The 15616-nt window shown below is 38.6% G+C and overlaps 1 protein-coding gene across 36 annotated transcripts in view; it reads right to left on the reverse strand.

Moving 5' to 3' along the window:
* NRXN3 (neurexin 3) overlaps positions 1-15616 on the reverse strand; it is a 1684741-nt gene that overhangs the window by 428531 nt on the left and 1240594 nt on the right. The window lies entirely within an intron of this gene.

Consider the following 15616-nt stretch of genomic DNA (forward strand, 5'->3'; position numbering starts at 1 on the left):
CTGGTTAATTATACCTCTCCTGCCAGGTTGACATTGGTTCCTAGTACTCTACCTAGACCACCCTTGGATGCTTGCTCTTGATCTAACCTTCACATAGGAATCTCTCCCTCTCTCTTTCTCTCTCTCTCTCTCTGTTTTTATCTTTTCCTTCTCTCCAGATTCTCATACTCTCATCTCTCCCCATTTCTGTTTTCATTCTTCCTTTATAGAATATACAAGTTACTGCAAATAAACAAACACACAAGTAGCCTGGAAATGATGAAAAAGAGCCCTAGACCAGAAACAGAGGCCTGGGGCCTAGTGTCCCTTCTGTCTCAAACTTGCTGTGTGGCCCTGGACATTATCTTAGAGTTCCAATCTTCTGATCTGATAAATAGATTGAAGCTTGAGTCATATGGTCTCAAAATCTTTTTGTTTTAACATTGGAACTGGATTGTGAGAGATGGAAGACCTGGGTTGGTATTAAGGTTCATCTGTTTATTAGCTGGGAGGCTGTTTACTTTTCTGACCTCTAGTTTCCTCATTTGTAAAAATGAGGATAATCATTGCTAATTCATAGGATTATAGAAAATTAAAGAAGGTAATATGAAGGCACAAGAGTCTTTTTGAAAGAATAGTTGATTCTTATTATAAATCTGACTGACGGCGACATTAAAGGAGAGAAATTATCAACATAAACATATCCCAAATAGTCTATGCAAGACTGCAACAGAGGCACTGAAGGTTTTCCAAGAATCCAACCTGATTCTCCTCATAGTAGAAAGGTACATAAATAAGAATTTTTGTCATTTTTATAAAATAAAATACTATTAATTAGATTTATAAGATATTTATCACATGCCAGGCATTGAGCTAGTCCTTTGTATAACTTAGTTCTCTGAATGTTCTTGACAATCCTAAGAAGTAGGTACTATTATTGGTTCTGATATATAACTACTTACATAATACTCTATTAACTGTTATGAGTTTTAATTTACAACAATCGATCATAGTGGAGTTAAAAGTCCCAAAGGACCAGCAACTCAGACTTGAACTCAAGACTGTGTGACTTAAATGTCTGTGAGTTTAACTCCTAAGCTATGGCATTTAAGAAATCTCAAGGGAGACTTTTGATGTTCGCCAAACCACCCTACCTTTTCCCATGAAAGCTATATCCTTATAAATAAACAACAGTCAGCTTGCTGCCAATCAGTCATTTAGCTTCTGAAGCTTAATTATTCACATGATTATGCTCATCATCAAGGAAAAAAATAGAAAAAGAAAGCCAGGACCCTGCTTCTGTCAATTGCCTATATTTCTTCTTTTCCAAAAGGAAATTATCACCTGCATAGTCCCAAAAACATTGGGGGAAGGGGGGAAGTGGAATTAGAAAGACTAGTATTTTTACATATCCCTTTGTGAAGAAACATGCTGCTGGAATAAATATAAACCCTGAATTCAGTGGTATTATTGCCTCAGAGGTTCTGAAAATGTGTCAATAACTTAGCAACTAAGATCTTGGCTCAGGAACTAGAGAAACTTGAGTTCAACTCCCAGCTTTCCTGTTAACAGTTTTAGACCTTATATGACTCACACAAATCTCCCTGAAGAGTAAAATAATTGAATGTAATTCAGGTAGTTAATGTGAATTTTAAATAAATTAATATATGTGAAATGCTAGGCTTGGTTAGCAAAGTACCGAACACATAGTAGATGCTTAGTAAATGTTATTTATAATTATTATTGTCTACATACATTCTTTTACTTTCTTTACTTCTTTCTCCAATCCTTAAAACCAATTGCTATAAAGATTAGGGGGTAAATCTGACTGCTGTTATCTACCTACATATAGCCTTTTAGCTCTGACTTTGAGGAACTGATATTTGTTTTCATGAGTATTTGTTTTAATTTGTGTTAATTAATCTGTGTTAATTAGCAATCTCCCACAATCCCATACGATAGTCTCTGTATATGTGTCTGTGCCTGTGTTTTAAATAACTATATGTTTTATAAATTATTCCACTTATAAATTTATGTGCATTTCAACACCTGGACAATTTGAGTTTCTTATACAATCATTTTGATTCTAATTAATTCGTTTTCTGTGCATGAAGATCTTGTGTCAGCTTCGAGAGGAGTACAACTGTGACTCAGTATTAGCGAAATCAATCATTAAAACAAATTGCCATCTATAGCCTTCCCATCAGAAGCCAAGCAATGAAGAGGTTATTTGGATCAAGGTTTAGTTAGCTTCATTTCAACTTTAACTACAATGAGAAAGAATATTTCAGAGCCAGCAGAAAGGCCATATGTTTATGTCTCCTCTGAGCCAGTGTTGCATCTGACTCTAGTATTGGCTTGTTCGTGCCATGTATACCACACACCAGCCACCTCCCATGAATGCAATTTATTATGAGCTGAATTCTACCAGAAAGCGGTTATGCTCAGTTGGCCTGACTGTGAGGTGGTGAGAGCAAGACACTTTCACCCTGCTGTTCAGTAGTCAAACACCAGGGAAGGAAAAGTGGAAGGGAGCGTTCTAACGTAACTCTCACTCAAGCAGTTCTATTCCTGCAGCAACAAGCACATTGACGTTCCCAACCAGTAACTTAGCTGTTCTAGCATTGGTCCTAGGTATCAACTAGTCTTCTTCCAGTCATTTAAAATTTTCCTATTCAGGAATGCAATGTCACTAAGGTATTGTTAATTAGTCTTAAGTATTATCATGTTAGCAAAGCAGTGATCAGAGGTAGACCCAGCAGGTTGGGATCAGAGCTTGGAAAGGAAAACCGAAAGAGATATATAATCAGAGGAGACCCACAGTCCAAAATAGAAAGTGAAAAACCATTCCTATTTCTATGGCAAGTTCTTTACACAGTTTCACCAAAACCCCCATATGCCGACCTAGGGTAGTTGCTATGTTTGCTATACATAGTAGAGCATAAAATTGGTGAAGGACATTTTACTCTGGGCCATGAGAAAAAATCTGTAGCCTGAGTCTTTAGGACAAGCAAAGGCATCTTAGGTGTTCATTCAGTGTTGGAGCTAACTGACTAAAACACCTCAAGCAAAAGCCCTTCTCCACACTATTCTGTTTAAAAATCAGAAGTTAAAATCATTTTAAATAATGGCCAGGTTCAGTGGCTGATGTCAGTAATCCCAGCACTTTGGGAAGCCAGGTAGGCGTATTGCCTGAGGTCAGGACTTTGAGACAAGTCTGGCCAACGTGATGAAACCCCATCTCTACTAAAAATACAAAAATTAGCCAAGTGTGGTGGCAGGTGCCTGTAATCCCAGCTACTTGGGAGACTGAGGCAAGAGAATCACTGGAACCCAGGAAGTGGAGGTGGCATGAGCAGAGACTGCACCATTGCACTCCAGCCTGGGTGACAAGAGCGAAAGCCAGTCTCAAAGGAAAAAAAAAATGTGTAACTGAAGTATTAGAATTGTATGCTCAACTTAGACAGCCATCCCTCTTGCCTTAGCACTCAGGTCTGAAGAGCTTTTTCTATTTTTCAAATTGGACCTTTCTAAATCTATTTCGACCACAGACTACCTCCTTATGCGGCTCCACAAGCATCAGTGCGAGAAGGAAATATCCCTCAATCCCATTTAAATTATCGTTGGCCTTCTAAATGCTGAGAGAAGATTCTTAAAGAATGCAGTTGGAAATAAAAGCAAATCAAGGTAGTGAACATCAAAATGTGGTTCACCAATCAACTTAAAACAGCACATGAATGGAGGGGCTTTGTCAGAAAACACCATGGGTTGGGCCCGGTGGCTCATGTCTGTAATCCTAACTCTCTGGGAGGCTGAGGAGGGAGGAATGCTTGAGCCCAGGAGTTTGAGCCCAGCCTAGGCAACATGGTGAGACCTACATCTCAAAAAAAAAAAAAAAAGACAAAAAAATTTTTTCTAAGTGTGGTGGTGTGCATTTGTGGTCCCAGCTACTTGAGAGGCTGAGACAGGAAGATCACTTGAGCCCAGGATGTCAAGGCTGCAGTGAGCCATGATCGCACTATTGCACTCCAGCCTGGGTGACAAAGCAAGACCGTGTCTCAAACAAAAACAAAAACGCTATGAAACCTGCATCCTCACTCTACATGTAGCTCTGAAATGATAACAGCAAAATCATAAAAGAGAAGGATGTGAGATGGACATGGTGAAGTCTGACAACGCAGCAGCAGGGTCCAGAAAACTTGTTACTAGGGCTAGGACTGCTCTAGAAGTTTTACTGAATACAATCAATGTCCTCTTATCTATGCGAGCCACCTAAGCACAGAGAATAGATTATATTAATAAACAATAGACCAAGAGAGAACTTTTTTTTTCCTTTGATGCTTTGAAAGATGGAGAGAAATTAAAGGTGGCGTGGGGGGCAAGTAAGCCTTTTATGTCGTGTTGCACCTGCCTGATCCTCATATCTTAAAATTACTCTAAGCAAGAAACAGCCTCAGTGGGGTTTGTTAGGCAACTCTGAAACCTAATACTAAAAGCCAGGCAACGTCTCCTAATATTAAAGTGGGCCTACATTCGGTAGCCGACGGAAGTAGAAATAGAAACTAGAGGCTTCTGCTCACTTCAGCTCTTTACACCTCAGGAATCACTTGTGCCCCATTTTTCCAGAATCAATTTGAGTCCTGCACACACCACCAGGACATTTTGCCATCTGGTATCTACATAATGAAAATAAGCATAATTATAGAAATAAAAAAAATAGGAAATGTTTGAGCCTAAAGGAAATAAAGATGGTTTAGTCAAATCACCACCCTTAATAGATGTGAAAACTGAGGCCCGCAGAAGAAAGCTTCTCATAAATTTTATCAATAGCAGAACTGCAAATTTCTAGATCAGCATACTTTCCCACTGAAGTATATTAAAATATGTTTTAAAAATCTTAATGCAGTAAGGTCCACATCTGTCATTTACTGGGGAGCAAGCTGGCCTGAGAGGAACTGAAGTATACCCTTTTTACACCCAAACTTAAAATCAAATTATTTCATTCATATTATTATTATTATTATTATTATTGGAAATAGAGTTTTGCTTTTCTTGCCTAGGCTGGAGTGCAATGGCACAATCTCGGCTCACTGCAACCTCCACCTCCTGGGTTCAAGTGATTCTCCTGTCTCAGCTTCCTGAGTAGCTGGGATTACAAGCACCAGCCACTATGGCCGGCTAATTTTTGGTATTTTTAGTAGCAATGGGGTTTCACTAGGTTGGCCAGGCTGGTCTCAAACTCTCGACCTCAGGTGATCCACCCTCCTTGGGCTCCCAAAGTGCTAGGGTTACAGACATGAGTCACCATGCCTGGCCAATCTTTTAAAAATATAATGTATATCTCTTTTGTGAAACTGGGTATAATTTATCATTTTCCCTACAATACTTTTAAAAATGCCATTGCACATTAAAGTTCAGGAAGAGCTCAAAGGTCACTGGAATCTCTAAATATCTGGGACCTGCAATGCTTGTTGAGTTCTTATTTGGTTTTACAATGATTTTCTTATCTCAGCACAGAAGAGGCCCTCAGTTAATATTTGTTCAGTGGGTGAATACCTTCTTTTCCTCCTAAATATTCATGAGTCTTTTTCTGCTAGTATTAATTCTACTACCACTCCGGGACTCAAACGTATTTTTTTTTTTTTTTTTTTTTTTTGAGACGGAGTTTCGCTCTTGTTACCCAGGTTGGAGTGCAATGGCGCGATCTCGGCTCACCGCAACCTCCGCCTCCTGGGTTCAGGCAATTCTCCTGCCTCAGCCTCCTGAGTAGCTGGGATTAAAGGCACGCGCCACCATACCCAGCTAATGTTTTGTATTTTTAGTAGAGACGGGGTTTCACCATGTTGACCAGGATGGTTTTGATCTCTTGACCTCGTGATCCACCCGCCTCAGCCTCCCAAAGTGCTGGGATTACAGGCGTGAGCCATCGCGCCCGGCACTCAAATATATTTTTTCTACTCTGCCTTGAACTAGACAATAAGATGGTGATCCTTTTATCACTGAGTATAAGGTTGATGTAAATAGGTTCCAGGTGAACATTTTCAGTTTCTTTTGCATTGAGAAAACCCCGTGACAGTTTATCTCTAGGTTTTGTCTTAGCTTTTGCTACTGTGTGTTTTTGGCTTGTTTTTTGGTTTTATAAAATGAAAGACAGGTCACAGGAGGAACGATAGAGATTATCCAGGCCAATCCCTAACTCAGTGCAGGAATCCCCTTGCTAGCATCCATGGTGTACAGTAACTCAGCCTTTTCCTGTGCATTTGAGTTACTCCCTGGGACAGTGGAGATAATGTGTGTGGTGACTTATGCCTAGTGTTCCATTATTGGAACACTAAACATGTGGGAGTTACTTATTAGCCTACTCCTCAAGGTCATTGCCAAGGTCTGATTTTTTTACTCATGCAAAAATTCAGAAAAATCACAACCTCTGGCATAAATGGGTTAAGAGCCAGAATGCCTGGGCTCAAATTCTAGCTCTGCCATTCATTTCTACATTACATGTTCTTGGAAATTTACTTCACTCTATACCTCAGTTTCTTCATCTGTAAAATGGAAATCATAATAATTATACCTACCTCACATGAATATTGTGAGGATCAAATAAGAATGCAGAGTGCTTGTTTATAATAGCAAAGACTTCCAACCCAAATGCCCATCGATGATACACTGGACAGGGAAAATGTGGCACATATATACCATGGAATGCTATGAAGCCATAAAAAACAATGAGTTCGTGTCCTTTGTAGGGACATGGATGAACCTGGAAACCATCATTCTCAGCAAATTGACACAAGAACAGAAAATCAAACACCACATGTTCTCACTCATAGGCAGGTGTTGAACAATGAGAACACATGGACACAGGGAGGGGAGCATCACACACTGGAGTCTGTGGGGGGAAATAGGAGAGGGACAGTGGGGAGTGGGGAGCTGGGGAGAGATATCATGGGGAGAAATGCCAGATATAGGTGATGGGAAGGAAGGCAGCAAATCCCACTGCCATGTGTGTACCTATGCAATGATCTTGCATTTTCTTCACATGTACCCCAAAACCTAAAATGCAATTTAAAAAAAAAGAATGCAGAGGGCTTAGAACTGGAACACTCTGAGAGCTATTTACAATCTCAATTCCTACTACTACACCACTACTACTTTCATTACTTCTGTTATGGAGCCAAAATAAATCTTCCCATAACTTCTATCCACTGGTCCTGGTTCTTTCTTCTAGAGTTAGGCTGATTAATGAGAATTGCTTCTCTGCATAACAGGTATTTAAATAATTCATGACAGCTGTCATGTCCTGTCTTAAGCTTCCCTTATATTGGCAGAACACCCAGAGCTTCTGCAGCTCCTTATCTCATGGCTGTCTCTCATCACTCTTTCCTATGAATAATCAGACCTTCCAGTTATGAGCCAGGCACTGTGCAGAGCTGTTTACTTGCATTATGTAATCCAATCCTTAGATCAAGCCAAGGAGGGAGCGGCCATCCTCATTTTGTCAATGAGGTAACTGACTTGTCCAAGGACTCATAGTGGTTGAACTGGAATTTGATTACAACCCATTTCACCATATTGGACATACCTCACTTTCTGTCTCTGTCTTTCACCCTCCCTCTCTCCCTTTATCTCTCTCTCTCCCCTCTTTAAATGTGGCAGCAGGAGGTACACAAGACTCTTGATGACATCTATTAAGGACACAAACAAGGATGGTTTCTATCATTAACATATTTGTTAAATTAATATTAACTGAGCGCCTCTTCAGTGCTGAGATCAGAAAAACAATGTGAAACCAAATAGAAACTCACCAAGCAATTCTCCTGTCTCAGCTTCCTGAGTAGCAGGGACTACAGGCGTGCGCCACCATGCCCAGCTAATTTTTGTATTTTTAGTAGAGACAGGGTTTCACCATGTTAGCCAGGACGGTCTCAATCTCTTGACCTCGTGATCCACCAGCCTTGGCATCCCAAAGTGTTGGAATTATAAGTGTGAGCCACCATGTCCAGCCCCTGTCTATTTTTTGTTTTGACAAAATTTTCCCTCTTATTAGTAAAGTAGTTATAAACCTGTTTTGTTTGGTTTCCTTTTGTCTTTTTCTTCCTTTTTTTTTTGTTTGCATATATTTTCTACGCTTCATTTTTTTTTTTTGAGTGCCCTAAACTTACCTTTGTTAATAAAGAGTCCACTCAGACAGAAGCTAGAACTAAGCAAATAAAAAATAAGACTTCTTATCAAAAGGCCTGTCTGGCATATCATCTCAGAGAACTAGAAGTATGTTTCTGAGCAAGGGGGTTCAAGTTTTTCAATCACTATTGCATAAACAGAGAAGTAGGCTGATGGTAAAATAAACTGCTGTATTTCTCTACATTTTGAGCTATTTTCATCAGTTTCAATCAATTTATCATAGTATTTATCAGCAAAAATTAAAATTACATGAGGTGATTAATGAAAGCACATTATTGCAGTAGTGCCCAGCCCTAGGATATAACTGCTATGAAGGCCTCCCTCACAGATGGGTTCCACTGGAAAATAAATAGTTTAAGAAGCATCTAGAAGTCATGGCAGCAGCAGCAGCAGCAGCAGCAGCAATTCAGGAGGTAGCTACAGCAATTCAGGAGGTAGCTATCAGCAACAGGAGAAATATAAGCAAGAATTGTGCCAAATTCTCTAGCATTTTGATGAGTTTTTTCACCTCTGTGATAATCAAGTTCTTAAAGAAAGAAGTAAGTGAGAAAAAAAGAGTAAACATCTTAAGAGTACAACGAAGCAAATGGGAAAATGGAAGGAATATGCGGCAGATGTAATTAATAAAAACTTAATGTTCACATCTATAATAAAGATGGCAATAATGATAACATCATTATAATAGTTAAAATAGCTCCTGATAATGTAGTCCTTATGATGTGCTAGTCCTAGGGCTACAGGTGCTCCTTGCATATCATACCTATTCCTGGCCTATGAAATAGATAATAATCATCCCCATTATACATACAAAGAAACCAAGATACAGAGAAACTAAGAATCTTGTTCCAAAAGATGCATCTAGTAAGTGGAACTATCATAAATAGATTCTAGATCTTTCTCACTCCGAGGCCATGTGTGTAAGTTCTACTGTCTACTGCCTTCCATTACAGACTGAGCAGAAAATATTATAGAAATGTTTGTCAGTGTCCAAAGTTGTTTTCCATATTTTTTTCTAATTTGGTTTCCTCTCAAAAATGGTTAACCATATTTCTGGTTGATGATCTTTCAACTGAATACTGCCATTCAATTGCCAACCAAGGACCGCAGTGTAATGTTATCTTTGAGTTTGTGCTTGCAATCATACTGACAAGGATTACTACTTCCACTAATGAAATCTGCATAGAAGGAAAGTGGGCTGACTATAGACATATGTTAGATTTATCTACAGAAAGAGAAGGCCGAAGGACAATCTAAGCTGTGTAAATAAATATTTTGCATGGGTTCAAACAGAGACAAATAATAAGGGAACTGAGAAATCACAAGGCACACAGCAGTAAAACGTGCCAAACTCTAAAGAACCTAAATTGTGTTGTATTTATGTTGCAAGTAGAGCTTTATTTTCAGGAAAGTGTCATCTGCCACATTAAATTAATGTTCTTCATTTACATGGTATTGTTTGGATTTGATGTGTAAAATTTCAATAACTTTCTGGTCATACAGGAACTACAAGACAGCTTTCTATTTGCACATATTTTAAAAATGTTGCAATGTTTTAAATCAATTGTGAGGATGAATGAGAACATTTATTTACCCTTAAAAAGAGTTCTCAGTTTATGCATATTTAACACAATTTGTCATAAGAATAAACAGGATAGTGAAAAGCTGATCAACCACATTAGATAATCTTTATTGACCTGGCAGCAAGAGAAGGTTGCCAGGAGGTTTACAAGAAAAGAATAAAAAGATTCTGGAACTCCTTGCAATATATACCCTTGTCCTATGTTGGGTATATCAGGATTGCCTTTGGAATCATTAAAAAATGCAGATATTTGGTTTATCTTCAGATTTAATCTTGAGGTCTAAAACCCAGGCCCACTTTATTTTAAGCTTCATAGTGATTCTGATATGCTGCCTCATCTGCCCAATTAATCACTGCAAGCCAAAGGAATAAGTGAAGACATTTATTAGAACAGTGTTCACAACCTTTAACATGTATATAAGTCACCATGAAATCTTTTAAATGAAGATTCCAATTCAGTATATCAGGCGTGAGTCCTCTGGTTCTGCATTTGTAATAAGTTCCTAGATGGCCTACAGACCATGCTTTGAGTAGCATTATCTTTGGGGATAGGGTGATTGGCCACTTCAAAGTAGATTGAAATGGGATACATCAGTTGAGACATAGCCTCAATGTTTTATTTCTTTTGTTTTCTTTCTTTCTTTCTTTCTTTTTTTTTTTTTTTTGAGATGGAATCTCACTCCATTGCCCAGGCTAGAGTGCAATGGCACAATCTTGGCTTACTGCAACCTCTGAATGCCTAGAAACAGAGAGTAGACCTGTAGTTACCAGAGATCAGGAGACAGGAGAAATGGGGAGGTGTTGGTCAAATAGTACAAACTTATGCTTAGAAGATGAATACATTCTGGAGACCTAATATATTGTATGGTGACAGTAGTTAATGATAATATATACTTAAAATGTGCTAAGAGTGAACCTGAAATATTCTCACTACACACACATACACACATATACAAACATATACACAGTAACTGTGTGAAGCGATGAATATATTAATTACCTTGATTGTGGTAATCAATTTCACAGTGTATATATACATCAAAACATTATGTTGTACTCCTTGAATACATATGCTTTTCATTTGTTAATTATACCTCAGTAATATTGGGGATGCAGAAAGAAATACTCTCTACATTTTTCTTTGCTACAGATTGCTTTCGTTTCTTTACTGTGGGAGAAAGAAAAGTTGAGGTTTTAGATCAGAATTCAAAACTTGAAACTATAAAATGTATCTCAAATAAGTTTTATTTGAGACTGAAAGAACTAATCTCTAAAAGGAAAGAGAAAATAAAATTCTAAGGAAACAAAAAAGACACCCAATTTGACCTGAGTCAAACTTTTCATGAGAAAAGGAAGAGCGGAACAGTATCAGTGCCCAGATGGCATAATGTTAGGATGATTGAGTCATCAAGTTACAGGCTGCTGACCTGCCCTACTGTCCATAGCCCTGCCTAACATATGGTTCTACTCTGCATTTCTTACTCAAACATCAATCCTCTAATCTCCAAGGACAACATGCAAGGGAGAAAACAAACAGGACCAATGGCCCCTGCCGCCCCCGCTCCCCCACAGAATGGTGAGTACAAAATATGGATTTTTCTTATCCAGGTTATTTCAAAAAATATATTAAAGATCTTGATTGAAATACATTTGGGGTGCATTCCAGTTATGCTAATATCAGAGCAGAGAATAATATCGTAGGTTTTGCAGGCCATGCAGTGCCTGTGGCAATGACTCAGTTCTGCCTTTGTAGCACAAAATAAGCCACAGATAATATGTAAACAAATGTGCACGGCTATGTTCCAAGAAAACTTTATTTGCAAAACAGTGAGTTTGTTAACCCCTGCTCAAGGGCACCTTGCACACCCCCCCTGAGGAAACACAAAAATTCATTTTTAGACTATATATTTCAATTGTTGGATTGAAAAATCTGCAGAGCATCCCTATAAGCATCAACTGAAGTAGGAGACTGCAACAAGAGAGATCCTCTAGCAGAAGTAGTAAAAGTTCTACAGGATGGCATCTCACCATTAACCTCACTTCACTCTTCAATGTTTTGAAGATTTTTCAAGGATGGAGGAAAAAGCGGTAGTGACAGAAAGACTAGACACTATCAGGTGATATGGTGCTTTTTTTTTTTTTTTTGAGAACCACATAGTTGCTGGGACAGTTTGCATTCACATCTCATGACAGGCTCTACTCTCATGATTGAATTCAATATTAGAAACTCCTAGTTCTGGTATGATCACACCCACAAAACCAAAAAGAGCCACATGTCTCATTCCTGTGACTTATTAATATTTGTTGACTGATAAGATAGCTATAAGAGGAGAGGAAGTTATGAGTCGATTTTTGAGCACTTGCAGGTCAGGATCTGCTGTACCTGCTATGTAAATGTGCCTCTATCCTTGGGGAAGGAGGAGCAGTCTGTACCACAGCAGGCCAACCTCAGTAGCAAAGCATAATCTGGTCTTGGATCTAGTTTCTGGGTCCAGCAGTCTTGTGGTCTATCTCACTGTGGAACTCCTATCATGTACATTTACAGTATCAACACTAGTATCAGGTAGCAGTGAATCCAAAACTGCGGAAGGGCAGCAACAGCCTCAGGGAGAGAAGTCATATCATCCCAGGTCCAATAAAAAGTGCAATCAAAGAGCACAGATGGAAGGAGGAGATGCTTCTAAAACCACATGATTTACTTGTGCAGCCTCCAACACTGGCTTATGCATCATGATCAAACAACAACAAAAATAACTTCTCGGGTTTAGAGAGGTGACTTCCAGATCTTTCTAAGGAGGTGCAAAGATTTGATAGAGAGAAGCAGACTAGAAAGCAAGCCGAACAAAGGTGAGTGGGAAGTAACAATGGTGGAGGTGATGCGATAAATAAACCATCCCAAAATTGGTAATGCCACTTATCATGGTTACTTGGCCAAATTCAAGCAAGTAGAGTCTGACTAAGTGTTTATTGGGAAATTATATGAAGGGCAAGGACAATCAAATCAATTTGATGACTCACAGAGTAACTAGACTATTTTTAGCATCTTTCATTATTTGATTTGCTGGGCTCTACTAGTGCTTAAATTAAAACACAACTTCAACTGGAGGGCTTTTTGTTTGAATAATCAACTTGCTATGTATTTTATTGGTACTAGCCCCTTCTTATTTTAGCTAATGACCCAACAGCCTTTGTGGCAGAAACTTGATCCTAGCTTTTTTTTTTTTTTTTTTTTTTTGAGATGGAGCTTTGCTCTCTGTCACCCAGGCTGGAGTGCAGTGGCATGATCTCAGCTCATGGCAACTTCTGCCTCCTGGGTAGCAATTCTGCTGCCTCAACCTCCCAAGGAGCTGGGATTACAGGCATCTGTCACCAGGTCTGGTCTAATTTTTTTTGTATTTTTTAGTAGAGATGGGGTTTCACCATGTAGGCTAGGCTGGTCTCAAACTCCTGACTTCAAGTGATCTGCCCACCTCAGCCTCCCAAAGTGCTGGGATTACAAGAGTAAGCCACCACATCTGGCCGATCCCAGCTTTTTAATTCACTAACACTCTCAAAATACCTTTTGCCTCTAAATCTCAGAATCTTTCTGCCCCTTCCTCTAGTGCCTCTAGCTTGTTTGATCACAGCATTCTTTACCACTAAGTACAGATAGGGCCTCAAATTCTTTGTTGCCTAGTGAAGAGCCTCACTAATCCATAAGTATTTGTAAATGAAATCTGCTTATTTTCTAAGATCTGGTATCTCCTTTTTCATGCCTCTGTATTTTTTGATGAAAACATTTAGGCACACATAAATTCAATGACTTTTCTAATGTCAAGGAGCAAGCAAATGTCAGAGCCAAGACTGTATATACTTGGTGCCCTGATTTCCATTCCAGCACTTTTTATAACATTTCACTCTCCTGCTCTGTAAAGATCATGATACTCAGGGACATGTAGGTTACCCACCATCACCATAAGGAAACTGGAAGGGGTCCCATGTCAATTATGCTACTCCCCACAGTGGCAGAGGTATGTCTGAGTCACAGCCGAAATCAATCACATGCTGTTTGATATTAACATGGTACCTTGCACATACCCTGTGTACTTCTCAGCACACATCACAATGCACTCAGAAAAATCTGTTTATCTGTCATTCCCAAATAGACTATGAGCTTCTTAAAGCCCAGGACTGTATCTTAATCACATCTATATCTCTAGCATCTATACGGGGTCTAGAACATATTTGACATTTATTTATAATTGTTTACTTGTTGAATAAATAAGTTGGTGAATGAATGAATGAACAACAGTAAAGTAAATAAGAAAAGCACTAGACTTAAACCAATTGTTCTGGATTCTAATTATGATTTCTACTACATGCTATTTGACTGATTTGAAGCAAACTACTGTAACTTCAAAATAGTAGTATAACATGGTTGTCTAAAAACTTCTTTGTGTGCTGTAAGGGGCATGTAGAGTCATAATTATTACTCACTTCCTTAGTCAAGTCACGTTCAGTGACAAGCATATCTCTTGCCTAAAACAGGAGTCAAAAATCCAAATGCTGGGCAGGCTATACAGTGTGACAAGATGTAAGAGATATAAAAGCAAAAATACAACGATAAATAGAAACATTACACGTAGGATGATTGCACGGTTGGGGGTGGCAAGGACTGTGAGGTGTTAGATAGCATGTGACTCAACAAAATAGGGCAGCTTTGGCTAGTTGTCCCTGGAATGATTACTAACCTAATATTGCCAGATTTCTTAATTTTTCAAGAAAAGCTAGAAAACTAGATTTTGGTGATACCCCTTTATTAAATATTGAACAACATTGCACCAGCCATCTTGAGAGTATAAGCCACGTGCTTGCAAACTCTGACATACAAGTTGGAATACAATCATGATCAAGATTGTGAACAGGACCCACACAGTAACTACTTGGAAAAAATTACCTTATACAAAACCTAACAGTGGTTCAGGGCAAAAGGGAATGAACTATGGAGTTAGAGAACCATGCCACTTACTGGATGGGAAGCTCTGGGTAATGCACTTAATTGAGTTTGACAAGTCTTATTTCCCTACATCTTTCCCCAAAAACTGTAAATTGTATCCTAAAGTCTCAGAATAGTTAATACATGAAATAATGTGTTGAACCTGTGGCAAACTTCAAAACACAAGATTGAATCACCATTCCCTAGGACAGTGGCTGAGAATGAGTAAAGGATTGATAAATGAGTGATCACATAAAATGAGTGAACGAATGAATGAGCATCTTGAACAGTGTGCCTCTGTTAATGGACAACAAATAAACCTTGTGTTATTACTGGGATAGAAAGGCTATTTTGCTTCCACTTTACAAATGATAAAGATGAAGCACAGAGAAGTTAAGTACCTTGCTCAAGGTCACATAACTAACGGAGCAAGAATTCAACCCAAGAGCCTACAACCTGAAGTGTTACTTGACATTGTCCTAGATATTTTGGCCATTCCTGGAGAAGACAAAGTGTTAAATTCTCCATTAGCTCAAAAAAAAAAAAAAAAAAAAAAAAGAAAGAAAGAAACGAAGGAAGGAAGGAAGGAAGACCTTCTGGGAATAGTTATTGACAATATAAATTAATTAGTCAACTATGTTTTAAACAAACATGCTACAGAAGCCCCTATAAATAATACATTGATGATTCAGTTCATCATGCAGTGTAGGGTAGTTTGCTGCCAGAAAGAACACAACAAATTAGTGTTAAAAGTAAAACAACATTAATAGGCTTGAGGGTCTAATTAATGAGAAGGTAAAATAAATGAATCTGTGTGGTTGATCTAGGCCAAGAGTATGCACGTACGTGTGTGTGTGTGTGTGTGTGTGTGCGTGTGTCTCAAGCATTAGATTTTATGGTAA

This window comes from Saimiri boliviensis, chromosome 2 (genome assembly GCF_048565385.1).
Source record: "Saimiri boliviensis isolate mSaiBol1 chromosome 2, mSaiBol1.pri, whole genome shotgun sequence".
NCBI lineage: Eukaryota > Metazoa > Chordata > Mammalia > Primates > Cebidae > Saimiri > Saimiri boliviensis.